This window comes from Suncus etruscus, chromosome 2 (assembly GCF_024139225.1).
Source record: "Suncus etruscus isolate mSunEtr1 chromosome 2, mSunEtr1.pri.cur, whole genome shotgun sequence".
Lineage (NCBI taxonomy): Eukaryota > Metazoa > Chordata > Mammalia > Eulipotyphla > Soricidae > Suncus > Suncus etruscus.
The window spans coordinates 161,478,663-161,492,908 of record NC_064849.1 but is presented as its reverse complement, the minus strand read 5'-3'; the positions used below and the strand labels follow the sequence as shown (position 1 = coordinate 161,492,908).

Sequence of the window (14,246 nt, the reverse complement as noted above, 5' to 3'; positions counted from 1 at the left end):
TTCATTTAATTAATCAAGTTCCAGCACCATGCTGAAAAAACTTTCTATGGAGTCAACATCTGTCCTCCTAGTGTATCTGGGATTGAGGACTTTCTGCCAAACTTTCTGCCAACCAGTTTCTGCCAAAATGATGACCAAGAAAGAATGGTTCCCAGGCTGATGAAAGAAGCATTTTACTCCATTGCAAATGTTTATAGAGGATAAGAGGAACTTGTATATTGCAGAGTGGCAGTGTTAGGAATATAGCAAAATGATAACAAAGGGAAGTGATGCTCCACAAAGACTATAAAAATGACATTAAGATGTAGGAATGTCTCAGTAATAGCAAGCAATAAAAGTGGCCAGTAATTTGATAGGTAATCTGCCTTAACCATCAGCTCTGTGAGAGAGGAGGGATGGGTTGGAGTTAAGCCTGTGTAAAACACTAAACTTTGGGAGATATTGCCCTCTTTGTGCTATCTTTACCCATGTCTGGAGTGGTGTCTCTGAAACTTTAACCTCAAGGAGAATCCCCAGAGCAGGCAGGTTCCCGTGGAACAGTTGATCTATAAAGGTTTCATCTGACAAGGTGCTTAGGAATTGTGTCAGGGTCAGGGTGGGGGTGCAACACAACCCTTAACCATATTAATTTTTCTTCCTTTCTCATAAACCTAATTTCTATTTCTGAAGGTTAAACACTGGATTTTCAATTATATAAAAGTGAAATGAACAGATCTTTTGAGTCCAATATTTTGATTATATAGATCTGAATTAGTAGAGTGATATGTTTTGTTCTCTTATTTTAGATGTACTTTATTATTTGGAATCTTTGTGTTTTCATGTGAGTTTCAATAATCTTTGATCTATTTCCTTCCTTCCTTCCTTTCTCTCTCTCTCTTTCTTCCTTCCTTCCTTTCTTTCTTTCTTTCTTTCTTTCTTTCTTTTTTTCTTTCTCTCTCTCTCTCTCTCTCTCTCTTTCTTTCTTTCTTTCTTTCTTTCTTTCTTTCTTTCTTTTCTTCCGATTTTGGGCCACATCTGGTGACACTCAGGGGTTACTCCTGATTATGCACTCAGAAATTGCTCCTTGGTTTGGGAACCATACGGAATGCTGGGGGATCAAATGCAGGTCTGTTTTAGGTTAGGTGTGTTCAAGGCAAACGCCCTACTAGTGCGCCACCACACCAGCCCCTAAAAAAATATAATTTAATGCATTCCCATATTTGAGTGACCCACATTATAACTAAGATATTACTTATTAATTTATTTTACTTTATAACTTGCTCCTACATATATTTCACCTCATGTTGATTATATTTCCTAAATTGAAATGTTGTTACTTAGGAAGGTATTTTTAGAGATGTTCATTTTTCTTAGAACATGTATCTTTTTGTTATTTTCTAACTTATATTTTTGTGGAATGATACACACCTCTGTTGTACTCATGACTTATTTTACCTCTATGTTAATGGATCATTTTGGCAATGCTTGGAGGACTATAGTTTTGCAGAAGATTAAGGCAAACCATCTACATGCATCCCTTCACTGTCTCTCTGGCAATGTCTCTCTGACATTCTTTTTAAAGTGACCTTTAGTTTTCAATGAGCAAATTCTATTTTTGTTTGTTTATAGACAATTATTATTTTATGCAATTATAATCAGATTTAAATGTTGTGTTCAATATTGATTCTTGCACATAGCAATTCAACAGGTTCCATAGAAATATATCACTTTGGATAGAGCTCGATCAGTTGCATGGAGTTGACCATATTTAATACCTAGCTCCATAAAATGGTCTCTTAAGCCTCATCAGAGGAGTTTCCTGACCTCAACCAGAAATAAGCCCTGAATACTGTCAGATATGGCCTCATAAATAACAAAAAAATTGAACAAAAGAACCAAGCAAGCAAGCAAGCAAGCAAACTAACCAACTAACCAACTAAAACCAATATTGATGTTACACCTTGAATTTTTATTATATTAATAATAATGTTGTTTTTAAAAGTTTTCAATTTTTGTAGGGAGTCCAGCCGCCACTGAGTCAGGCCTGCTGCCTTGGGGCTTTCCCCACACAATCGGCAAGTGGGCTGGCCTGAGAGGGAGGCTTTCCTGCCATAACCTTTCCAGCTTTAACCTGCTACTGGGGCGAAGGAGGCAAAGGCATGAGGACTTCTCTCTTCCTGCCTACAGAAAGTTCTGGGGCTTCTGAGAATCAACAAGCATAATAGGAAGCAATATTTCAACTGTTTCAAGATGATTTCATACTCTAAATGTACCAGAAATGACCAGAAAATATTAGGGAATAAAGTGGAGTATATTAAAGCAAACTGAGCATCTTTGGAAGCAATTGTGGAAGCAGTTCCGCATCTATATTGAACGACTTTAAAAAACTTTGGACAAAATTAAAGGTGTACTGTGATAAATAAATAAAAATAAATAAATAAATACATAAAATTTTTATAAATAAAAGTTAGAAATCTTAAAGAAGAATGAATTTTAGATGCACAGAGAGTAAAAGAATTCTTCACCAAAAATCAACAGCTGAGAGAACAACAGAAATTCCTTCATGAAACCATTAAAGTTTTATATCGATTAAGTACAGGATTATGTGATTGCTGTGCAGTCACTGAAGAATATATGTGAAAAAAAAAAACAGCAGGTATTTGAGAATATAAGGCAACAGAATCTTAAACTAGTAACAGAGTTCATGAATGAAAAGAAAATTCTAGAGGAAGAAAATAAAATGCTCTCTGACCAACTGCAATGGAAAACTGAGAAAGATCAACACCAAGCAACTGGACATGACTGTGAGAAAAACGCTCTTCCAGATTCACCAATTACAGCCTTTTAGTTTTCTGGCATTAACTGACTAAAAAAAAGGTAAAAATTTCATGTCCTATATGCAGAACATACACCAATTAAACAAGTACACTGTGTGTACAAATGTAATAAGACTTTATTAATAAGTCTTTAATGAGAAGTTCAAAGACTTCTGTCCAGTCACAACATAATCCTGGTGAAACTGAAATTCTTGTTGCTGACACTTGTGATCAAAGTCAATCTCCAATGACTAGAACACATAAAAAACATTATTCGAATTAAATCATCTTTTCATAATCATAAAGTTGTTGCTGATACACTTGGAACTAATAATCAAGAAGAATCTGAACCTCATGGTTTCATGAGTCCTCTTGGGGATGAATTTTATCACTGTTCGGATGGAAGTGACAAGCAACCTTCTTAAAAATTACATGGAATAGAGAAGATTCTTCCAAGATTTTCAGATTCTATTCCGAACACTCCTCAAGAAGAAGTGACTTCTTGAGTGTCATTGCCTGTGGTTAGAGCTACCCATAATGTGAAAAGTGGTTTAAGTTTGAACATGAGTTTGTCCCCTTCTTTTCTTTCTTTTTTTTTTTTTTTAGGAATTTATTTTTTTTATTATTTTATTTTTTTTTTATAATTTTTTTTTTACTTAAACACCTTGATTACATACATGATTGTGTTTGGGTTTCAGTCATGTAAAGAACGCCACCCATCACCAGTGCAACATTCCCACCACCAATGTCCCAAGTCTCCCTCCTCCCCACCTAACCCCTGCCTGTACTCTAAACAGGCTCTCCATTTCCCTCATATATTCTCATTATTAGGAAATTTCAGAATGCAGTTATTTCTCTAACTAAACTCATCACTCTTTGTGGTGAGCTTCCTGAGGTGAGCTGGAACTTCCAGCTCTTTTCTCTTTAGTGTCTGAAAATTCTTATTGCAAGAATGTCTTTCATTTTTCTTAAAACCCATAGATGAGTGAGACCATTCTGCGTTTTTCTCTCTCTCTCTGACTTATTTCACTCAGCATAATAGATTCCGTGTACATCCATGTATAGGAAAATTTCATGACTTCATCTCTCCTGACAGCTGCATAATATTCCATTGTATATATGTACCACAGTTTCTTTAGCCATTCATCTGTTGAAGGGCATCTTGGTTGTTTCCAGAGTCTTGCTATGGTAAATAGTGCTGCAATGAATATGGGTGTAAGGAAGGGGTTTTTGTACTGTATTTTTGTGTTCTTAGGGTGTATTCCTAGGAGTGGTATAGCTGGATCATATGGGAGCTCGATTTCAAGTTTTTGAAGGAATCTCCATATCGCTTTCCATAAACGTTGAACTAGATGGCATTCCCACCAGCAGTGGATAAGAGTTCCTTTCTCTCCACATCCCCGCCAACACTGTTTATTCTCATTCTTTGTGATGTGTGCCATTCTCGGGGGTGTGAGGTGGTATCTCATCGTTGTTTTGATTTGCATCTCCCTGATGATTAGTGATGTGGAGCACTTCTTCATGTGTCTTTTGGCCATTTGTATTTCTTTTTTGTCAAAGTGTCTGTTCATTTCTTCTCCCCATTTTTTGATGGGATTAGATGTTTTTTTCTTGTAAAGTTCTGTCAGTGCCTTGTATATTTTGGAGATTAGCCCCTTATCTGATGGGTATTGGGTGAATAGTTTCTCCCACTCAGTGGGTGGCTCTTGTATCCTGGGCACTATTTCCTTTGAGGTGCAGAAGCTTCTCAGCTTAATATATTCCCATCTGTTAATCTCTGCTTTCACTTGCTTGGAGAGTGCAGTTTCCTCCTTGAAGATGCCTGTAATGTCCTGGAGTGTCTTGCCTATGTGCTGTTCTATATATCTTATGGTTTTGGGGCTGATATCGAGGTCTTTAATCCATTTGGATTTTACCTTCGTACTTGATGATAGCTGGGGGTCTAAGTTCAATTTTTTGCAAGCAGCTATCCAGTTGTGCCAACACCACTTGTTGAAGAGGCTTTCTTTGCTCCATTTAGGATTTCTTGCTCCTTTATCAAAAATTAGGTGATTGTATGTCCGGGGAACATTTTCTGAGTATTCAAGCCTATTCCACTGATCGGAGGGCCTGTCCTTATTCCAATACCATTCTGTTTTGATAACTATTGCTTTGTAGTACAGTTTAAAGTTGGGGAAAGTAATTCCTCCCATATTCTTTTTCCCAATGATTGCTTTGGCTATTCGAGGGTGTTTATTGTTCCAAATGAATTTCAAAAGTGTCTGATCCACTTCTTTGAAGAATGTCATGGGTATATTTAGGGGGATAGCATTAAATCTGTATAATGCCTTGGGGAGTATTGCCATTTTGATGATGTTAATCCTGCCAATCCACGAGCAGGGTATGCATTTCCATTTCCGCGTGTCCTCTCTTATTTCTTGGAGCAGAGTTTTATAGTTTTCTCTGTATAGGTCCTTCACATATTTAGTCAAGTTGATTCCAAGATATTTGAGTTTGTGTGGCACTATTGTGAATGGGGTTGTTTTCTTAATGTCCATTTCTTCTTTATTACTGTTGGTGTATAGAAAGGCCATTGATTTTTGTGTGTTAATTTTGTAGCCTGCCACCTTGCTATATGAGTCTATTGTTTCTAGAAGCTTTTTGGTAGAGTCTTTAGGGTTTTCTAAGTAGAGTATCATGTCATCTGCAAACAGTGAGAACTTGACTTCTTCCTTTCCTATCTGGATTCCCTTGATATCTTTTTCTTGCCTAATTGCTATAGCAAGTACTTCCAGTGCTATGTTGAATAGGAGTGGTGAGAGAGGACACCTTGTCTTGTACCAGAATTTAGAGGGAAGGCTTTTAGTTTTTCTCCATTGAGGATAATATTTGCCGTTGGCTTGTGGTAGATGGCTTCAACTAGATTGAGAAAGGTTCCTTCCATTCTCATCTTGCTGAGAGTTTTGATCAAGAATGGGTGTTGCCATCAGGAAGGAAGAAGGAGCTTACCTGAGTAGCTTAATGACACAGCTAATAGAACTAGAAAGTGCTCAACAAAAGGACCCAAAAATAGGAAGACAGAAGGAAATAACAAAGCTGAGAGCAGAAATCAATGAAGTGGAAACCCAAAAAACAATCCGAAAGATCAACGAAAGCAGAAGTTGGTTCTTTGAAAAAATAAACAAGATTGATAGACCACTGGCAAACCTAACAAAGAAAGAGAGAGAGAGAAACTTGATAACTCGTATTAGGAATGAAAAAGGAGAGATCACTACTGATATGACAGAGATTCAAAGGGTAATCAGAAACTACTTTGAGAAACTCTACGCCACTAAAAATGAGAACCTGGAAGAAATGGATAAATTCTTGGACTCTTATAATCTTCCACGGTTGAAGGAAGAGGATGTAGCATATCTAAACACCCCCATCACCATTGATGAAATCAAAACGGTAATCAAAGGTCTGCCGAAAAACAAAAGCCCAGGCCCAGATGGATTCACTAATGAATTCTTTCAAACTTTCCAAGAGGAACTACTACCAATCCTGGCAAGACTCTTTCATGAAATTGAACAAACGGAAACACTTCCAAATAGCTTTTATGAAGCCAACATCACCTTGATACCTAAACCAGACAGAGACGCTACAAAAACCCCTTCCTTACACCTATATTTATTGCAGCACTATTTACCATAGCAAGACTCTGGAAACAACCAAGATGCCCTTCAACAGACGAATGGCTAAAGAAACTGTGGTACATATACACAATGGAATATTATGCAGCTGTCAGGAGAGATGAAGTCATGAAATTTTCCTATACATGGATGTATACGGAATCTATTATGCTGAGTGAAATAAGTCAGAGAGAGAGAGAAAAACGCAGAATGGTCTCACTCATCTATGGGTTTTAAGAGAAATGAAAGACATTCTTGCAATAATAATTTCCAGACACAAAAGTGAAAAGAGCTGGATGTTCCAGCTCACCATAGGAAGCTCACCACAAAGAGTGATGAGTTTAGTTAGAGAAATAACTACATTTTGAATTTTCCTTATAATGAGAATGTATGAGGGAAATGGAGAGCCTGTTTAGAGTACAGGCAGGGGTTGGGTGGGTAGGAGGGAGACTTGGACATTGGTGATGGGAATGTTGCACTGGTGATGGGTGGTGTTCTTTACATGACTGAAACCCAAAAACAATCATGTATGTAATCAAGGTGTTTAAATAAAAAAATAAAAATTAAAAAAAAAAACTAGATACTTAAGATAGACTCAATTTAACTTTCTTATAATTAATAAAGTTTTTTTAATTTCATGTGTTATAAATAAAATACCTCTGAAAAACTAAAAAAAAAAAAAAAAAGAATGGGTGTTGGACCTTATCAAATGCTTTCTCTGCATCTATTGATATGATCATGTGGTTTTTATTTTTCTTGTTATTGATGTTGTGTATGATGTTGATAGATTTACGGATGTTAAACCAGCCTTGCATTCCTGGGATGAAACCTACTTGATCACAGTGGATGATCTTCTTAATGAGGCATTGAATCCTATTTGCCAGGATTTTGTTGAGGATCTTTGCATCTGCATTCATCAGCGATATTGGTCTGTAATTTTCTTTTTTTGTAGCATCTCTGTCTGGTTTAGGTATCAAGGTGATGGTGGCTTCATAAAAGCTATTTGGAAGTGTTTCCGTTTGTTCAATTTCATGAAAGAGTCTTGCCAGGATTGGTAGTAGTTCCTCTTGGAAAGTTTGAAAGAATTCATTAGTGAATCCATCTGGGCCTGGGCTTTTGTTTTTCGGCAGACCTTTGATTACCATTTTGATTTCATCAATGGTGATGGGGGTGTTTAGATATGCTACATCCTCTTCCTTCAACCGTGGAAGATTATAAGAGTCCAAGAATTTATCCATTTCTTCCAGGTTCTCATTTTTAGTGGCGTAGAGTTTCTCAAAGTAGTTTCTGATTACCCTTTGAATCTCTGTCATATCAGTAGTGATCTCTCCTTTTTCATTCCTAATACGAGTTATCAAGTTTCTCTCTCTCTCTTTCTTTGTTAGGTTTGCCAGTGGTCTATCAATCTTGTTTATTTTTTCAAAGAACCAACTTCTGCTTTCGTTGATCTTTCGGATTGTTTTTTGGGTTTCCACTTCATTGATTTCTGCTCTCAGCTTTGTTATTTCCTTCTATCTTCCTATTTTTGAGTTCTTTTGTTGAGCATTTTCTAGTTCTATTAGCTGTGTCATTAAGCTACTCAGGTAAGCTCCTTCTTCCTTCCTGATGTGTGCTTGCAAAGCTATAAATTTTCCTCTCAGTACTGCTTTTGCTGTGTCCCATAAGTTCTGATAGTTTGTGTCTTGATTGTCATTTGTTTCCAGGAACCTTTTGATTTCCTCCTTGATTTCATCTCGGACCCACTGGTTATTGAGTATGAGGCTGTTTAACTTCCAGGTGTTAAGGTTTTTCTTCTGAGTCCCTTTGGAATTCACAAAAAATTTCAGAGCCTTGTGGTCAGCAAAGGCAGTCTGCAAAATTTCTATCCTCTTGATCTTATGGAGGTATGTTTTATGTGCCAGCATGTAGTCTATCCTGGAGAATGTCCCATGTACATTGGAGAAGAATGTGTATCCAGGTTTCTGGGGGTGGAGTGTCCTATATATATCCACTAAGCCTCTTTCTTCCATTTCTCTCCTCAGGTCTAGTATATTCTTGTTGGGTTTCAGTCTGGTTGACCTGTCCAGTGTTGACAAAGCCGTGTTAAGGTCCCCCACAATTATTGTGTTGTTATTGATATTATTTTTCAGATTTGTCAACAGTTGTATTAAATATTTTGCTGGCCCCTCATTCGGTGCATATATGTTTAAGAGAGTTATTTCTTCCTGTTCTACATACCCCTTGATTAATATAAAATGTCCATCTTTGTCCCTTACAACCTTCCTGAGTATAAAGTTTGCATTATCTGATATTAGTATGGCCACTCCAGCTTTTTTATGGGTGTTGTTTGCTTGGATAATTTTTCTCCAGCCTTTTATTTTGAGTCTATGTTTGTTCTGACTATTCAGGTGTGTTTCTTGTAGGCAGCAGAAGGTTGGATTGAGTTTTTTGATCCATTTAGCCACTCTGTGTCTCTTAACTGGTGCATTTAGTCCATTGACGTTGAGAGAAAGAATTGTCCTGGGATTTAACGCCATCTTTATATCAAAATTTGGTGTGTCTTTTGGGTAGTCTTGTCTTAGATTAGGTCTTTCAGTTTTTCTCTTAAGGCTGGTTTTGTGTCTGTGAAGTTTCTGAGCTGTTTTTTGTCTGTGAAACCATGTATTCTTCCATCAAACAGGAAAGTGAGTTTTGCTGGGTATAGTATTCTGGGTGAAGCATTCATTTCATTCTGTCTTGTCACAATATCCCACCACTGCTTTCTGGCATTGAGTGTTTCTGGTGACAGGTCTGCTGTAAATCTCAGGGAAGCTTGCTTGAATGTAATTTCCCCTTTTGATCTTGCTGTTTTCAGAATTCTGTCTATCTGTGGGATTTGTCATTGTGACTAGGATGTGTCTTGGGGTGTTTTTTCTGGGGTCTCTTTTGGTTGGTACTCTTCGAGCATGTAGGATTGGATCACCTATATTCTTTAGCTCTGGAAGTTTCTCTTTAATGATGTTCTTGACCATTGATTCTTCCTGGGAATTTTCTTCCTGGGTCTCTGGGACTCCAATGATTCTTAAGTTGTTTCTGTTGATCTTATCATAGACTTCTATTTTCATCTGTTCCCATTCTTTGACTAATTTTTCCATTGTCTGCTCATTTGCTTTAAGTTTTTTGTCCAATCTCTCCTGCTGTATGGAATTGTTATGTATCTCATCTTCCACAGCACCAAGTCTATTCTCAGCTTCTGACATCCTGTCCCAGAGCTTATCCATTTTGTCATTCACTTCGTTTACTGACTTTTTCAGGCCTGTTAATTGATATGTTATTTCAGTTTGGAGTTTTGTGATTTCTGTCTTCATATTTTCTTGGTTCTTATTAGTGTTCTGTTCAACTCGATCCATGGTTTCTTGGAGTCCGTTGAGCATCTTCCATATTGCTAGTCTAAAGTCCTTATCTGAGAGGTTGATTAGTTGGTTGGCCATTATCTGGTCATCAGACTTGTCCTCTTCATTCTCTATGTCTGATGCTGGCCTGCGTTGTTTCCCCATTGTCACACTTGTATTTTGGGTTTTTCTACGTGTTGTGGTGGTATTCATTGGCTATATGATGTAGGCAGCACACTTCTCTGGCTCCGCCCTTTCTGGCTGGGCTGACTTGTCTCTAGGGGATGGGAGTCCTCCGTGGGTGAAGCCTCACACTGAATCAAATCTTAGGCCCAAATATTCAACGAAGAAGACAGTCCAAGGAGGAATGCTTGCTTCTGTGTTATAGCTCAGATCTTAGTGTGATTTTTTCTTCTTGTTACGATGGTGTTCTTTTCTTAGATAGAGCGCACGGCCGCGTAGCGAAGCGGAGTGGCCGTGCTCTGCTGGAGCCTCTTTTGCCCCACTCCCATGAGTTTCACGCAAGAGGACAGTAGAGAAACATTTACAAGGAGCACTCACAGTCGGGCTCCACTGGGCGGGCGCAGATTCGTGTCTTTTCCCTGCCTGATGTCCCAAACAGGGCAGCTGGCTTCTGCGAAAGCCCGCCGGTTTTCACCTTCTGGAGACCCGCCCTGGAAATGGCATCTGGAAGCGCAGATTTCTGGAGCCTCTTTTGCCCCACTCCCAAGAGTTTCACGCAAGAGGACAGTAGAGAAACATTTACAAGGAGCACTCACAGTCGGGCTCCACTGGGCGGGCGCAGATTCGTGTCTTTTCCCTGCCTGATGTCCCAAACAGGGCAGCTGGCTTCTGCAAAAGCCCGCCGGTTTTCACCTTCTGGAGACCCGCCCTGGAAATGGCATCTGGAAGCGCAGATTTCTGGAGCCTCTTTTGCCCCACTCCCAAGAGTTTCACGCAAGAGGACAGTAGAGAAACATTTACAAGGAGCACTCACAGTCGGGCTCCACTGGGCGGGCGCAGATTCGTGTCTTTTCCCTGCCTGATGTCCCAAACAGGGCAGCTGGCTTCTGCGAAAGCCCGCCGGTTTTCACCTTCTGGAGACCCGCCCTGGAAATGGCATCTGGAAGCGCAGATTTCTGGAGCCTCTTTTGCCCCACTCCCAAGAGTTTCACGCAAGAGGACAGTAGAGAAACATTTACAAGGAGCACTCACAGTCGGGCTCCACTGGCGGGCGCAGATTCGTGTCTTTTCCCTGCCTGATGTCCCAGACAGGGCAGCTGGCTTCTGCGAAAGCCCACCGGTTTTCACCTTCTGGAGACCCGCCCTGGAAATGGCATCTGGAAGCGCAGATTTCTGGAGCCTCTTTTGCCCCACTCCCAAGAGTTTCACGCAAGAGGACAGTAGAGAAACATTTACAAGGAGCACTCACAGTCGGGCTCCACTGGGCGGGCGCAGATTCGTGTCTTTTCCCTGCCTGATGTCCCAAACAGGGCAGCTGGCTTCTGCGAAAGCCCGCCGGTTTTCACCTTCTGGAGACCCGCCCTGGAAATGGCATCTGGAAGCGCAGATTTCTGGAGCCTCTTTTGCCCCACTCCCAAGAGTTTCACGCAAGAGGACAGTAGAGAAACATTTACAAGGAGCACTCACAGTCGGGCTCCACTGGGCGGGCGCAGATTCGTGTCTTTTCCCTGCCTGATGTCCCAAACAGGGCAGCTGGCTTCTGCGAAAGCCCGCCGGTTTTCACCTTCTGGAGACCCGCCCTGGAAATGGCATCTGGAAGCGCAGATTTCTGGAGCCTCTTTTGCCCCACTCCCAAGAGTTTCACGCAAGAGGACAGTAGAGAAACATTTACAAGGAGCACTCACAGTCGGGCTCCACTGGGCGGGGCGCAGATTCGTGTCTTTTCCCTGCCTGATGTCCCAGACAGGGCAGCTGGCTTCTGCGAAAGCCCGCCGGTTTTCACCTTCTGGAGACCCGCCCTGGAAATGGCATCTGGAAGCGCAGATTTCTGGAGCCTCTTTTGCCCCACTCCCAAGAGTTTCACGCAAGAGGACAGTAGAGAAACATTTACAAGGAGCACTCACAGTCGGGCTCCACTGGGCGGGCGCAGATTCGTGTCTTTTCCCTGCCTGATGTCCCAAACAGGGCAGCTGGCTTCTGCGAAAGCCCGCCGGTTTTCACCTTCTGGAGACCCGCCCTGGAAATGGCATCTGGAAGCGCAGATTTCTGGAGCCTCTTTTGCCCCACTCCCAAGAGTTTCACTCAAGAGGACAGTAGAGAAACATTTACAAGGAGCACTCACAGTCGGGCTCCACTGGCGGGCGCAGATTCGTGTCTTTTCCCTGCCTGATGTCCCAAACAGGGCAGCTGGCTTCTGCGAAAGCCCGCCGGTTTTCACCTTCTGGAGACCCGCCCTGGAAATGGCATCTGGAAGCGCAGATTTCTGGAGCCTCTTTTGCCCCACTCCCAAGAGTTTCACGCAAGAGGACAGTAGAGAAACATTTACAAGGAGCACTCACAGTCGGGCTCCACTGGGCGGGCGCAGATTCGTGTCTTTTCCCTGCCTGATGTCCCAGACAGGGCAGCTGGCTTCTGCGAAAGCCCGCCAGTTTTACCTTCTGGAGACCCGCCCTGGAAATGGCGTCTGGAAGCGCAGATTTCTGGAGCCTCTTTTGCCCCACTCCCAAGAGTTTCACGCAAGAGGACAGTAGAGAAACATTTACAAGGAGCACTCACAGTCGGGCTCCACTGGGCGGGCGCAGATTCGTGTCTTTTCCCTGCCTGATGTCCCAGACAGGGCAGCTGGCTTCTGCGAAAGCCCGCCGGTTTTCACCTTCTGGAGACCGGCCCTGGAAATGACGTCTGGAAGCGCAGATTTCTGGAGCCTCTTTTGCCCCACTCCCAAGAGTTTCACGCAAGAGGACAGTAGAGAAACATTTACAAGGAGCACTCACAGTCGGGCTCCACTGGGCGGGCGCAGATTCGTGTCTTTTCCCTGCCTGATGTCCCAGACAGGGCAGCTGGCTTCTGCGAAAACCCGCCGGTTTTCACCTTCTGGAGACCCGCCCTCGAAAAAATCGTCCCCTTCTTTTCTGAGAAAAAAGTTCATTTGAAAACAGCACCTTTTAGCAATACTTTTAATTCTAGATCAGAGAAAGCTAGATAAAAATTTGAAGATAGTGTCCTTTTCCTACATCATAATATTGAGTCTGAAGTGACTCCAGCCTCTGTTGATAAAGAAAATACTTGCCTCTTTCTAATGGACAGTCATTGTACCAGGAATAGAGACTATATGATGGAGCTGTCAGACCAATTTTCAGCTATTTAAAAGAAAGGTCAAGAAAAAAAATTCAAGGGTCGGAGATATAGTGCTGTGGTAGGACATTTGCTTTGCACATGGGTGACCCAGATGGACCTGGATTGACTTTGATTCCTGGCATCTCATATGGTCCCTTAGCCAGAAGGAATTTCTAAGCGCTGAGCACTGTTGAGTGTGGCCTAAAAAAAAACAAACCTACATCTAAACCTAAAACCATAAACAAACAAAAAACAACAAAAACCCACACAAAACACAAAGAAAATAAAAGAAAAACTAAAAGAAAGAAAAGAAAAGAAGTCAAGAAACTGAGTCCACTATAACCAGATTAGGCAGTTAAATCTCTATGAGACTTTAAAGCCCATTTCAAAAGGCTCTTCCTAAAATGGAAAGACCCTATGTGGGAGCTCTGTGTCAACTGAATTTTCCTTATAGGAGGAGCCATATTTAAAGGACAGCATCCTTCAGTCCCTGAATTTTCTCTATACAATAAAACACCATTGCAAGTAAAGAAAATTCCATCTTTAAGATCCCTCTTCATCCAAATAAAAGTTTGGAGACAGGGAGTCTCTTAGATGACATGAAGAGTGCTGGTTCTCATGAGACAAATAATAAAAAAGATCAGCCCATGGAGCATATGAACTACATCAGTTCTTCAGCTAAATCCTTGTAGAATTGCTAAAACACAACTTTTACAAAACAGCCAAAATATCCTCAAAAAAAAAAAACCAATGGTGTATGGATCCAAGAGCAGACCTTTCTCAGTATAAAATGGATATTACTGTAATAAATACAAAGGATGGAAGTCAGGCAAAATTAGCAAGAGGAGAGACTGTGGACATGGATTGTACATTGGTTTGTGAAACTACGCTTTTAAGAATGAAGTTACAAGAGCAAAAGGGAGATAAAAGTTCAGATGGAGAATTAACAGTGAATGATATTTTAGAAGATATGTTTGATTAGACAACATGAAGAATATGAATCCTATTTTCCTGGTAGCTTCCCACTAGAAGTAGGTGAAGACAAAGAATTGTCAAGATAATTGTCAAGATAAACAAGATAAAATCAAACAAAAACATTAGTGGAACCATATTTTAAGGATAATAAAAGAGAGAACAGCATACATAAATTT

At 40.7% G+C, this 14,246-nt stretch overlaps 1 pseudogene; it reads left to right on the top strand.

The window, feature by feature from the left end:
* LOC126001905 (DNA endonuclease RBBP8-like) overlaps positions 1 to 3,220 on the top strand; it is a 39,584-nt pseudogene extending 36,364 nt beyond the window's left edge.
* The last annotated feature ends 11,026 nt before the right edge of the window (positions 3,221 to 14,246 follow it).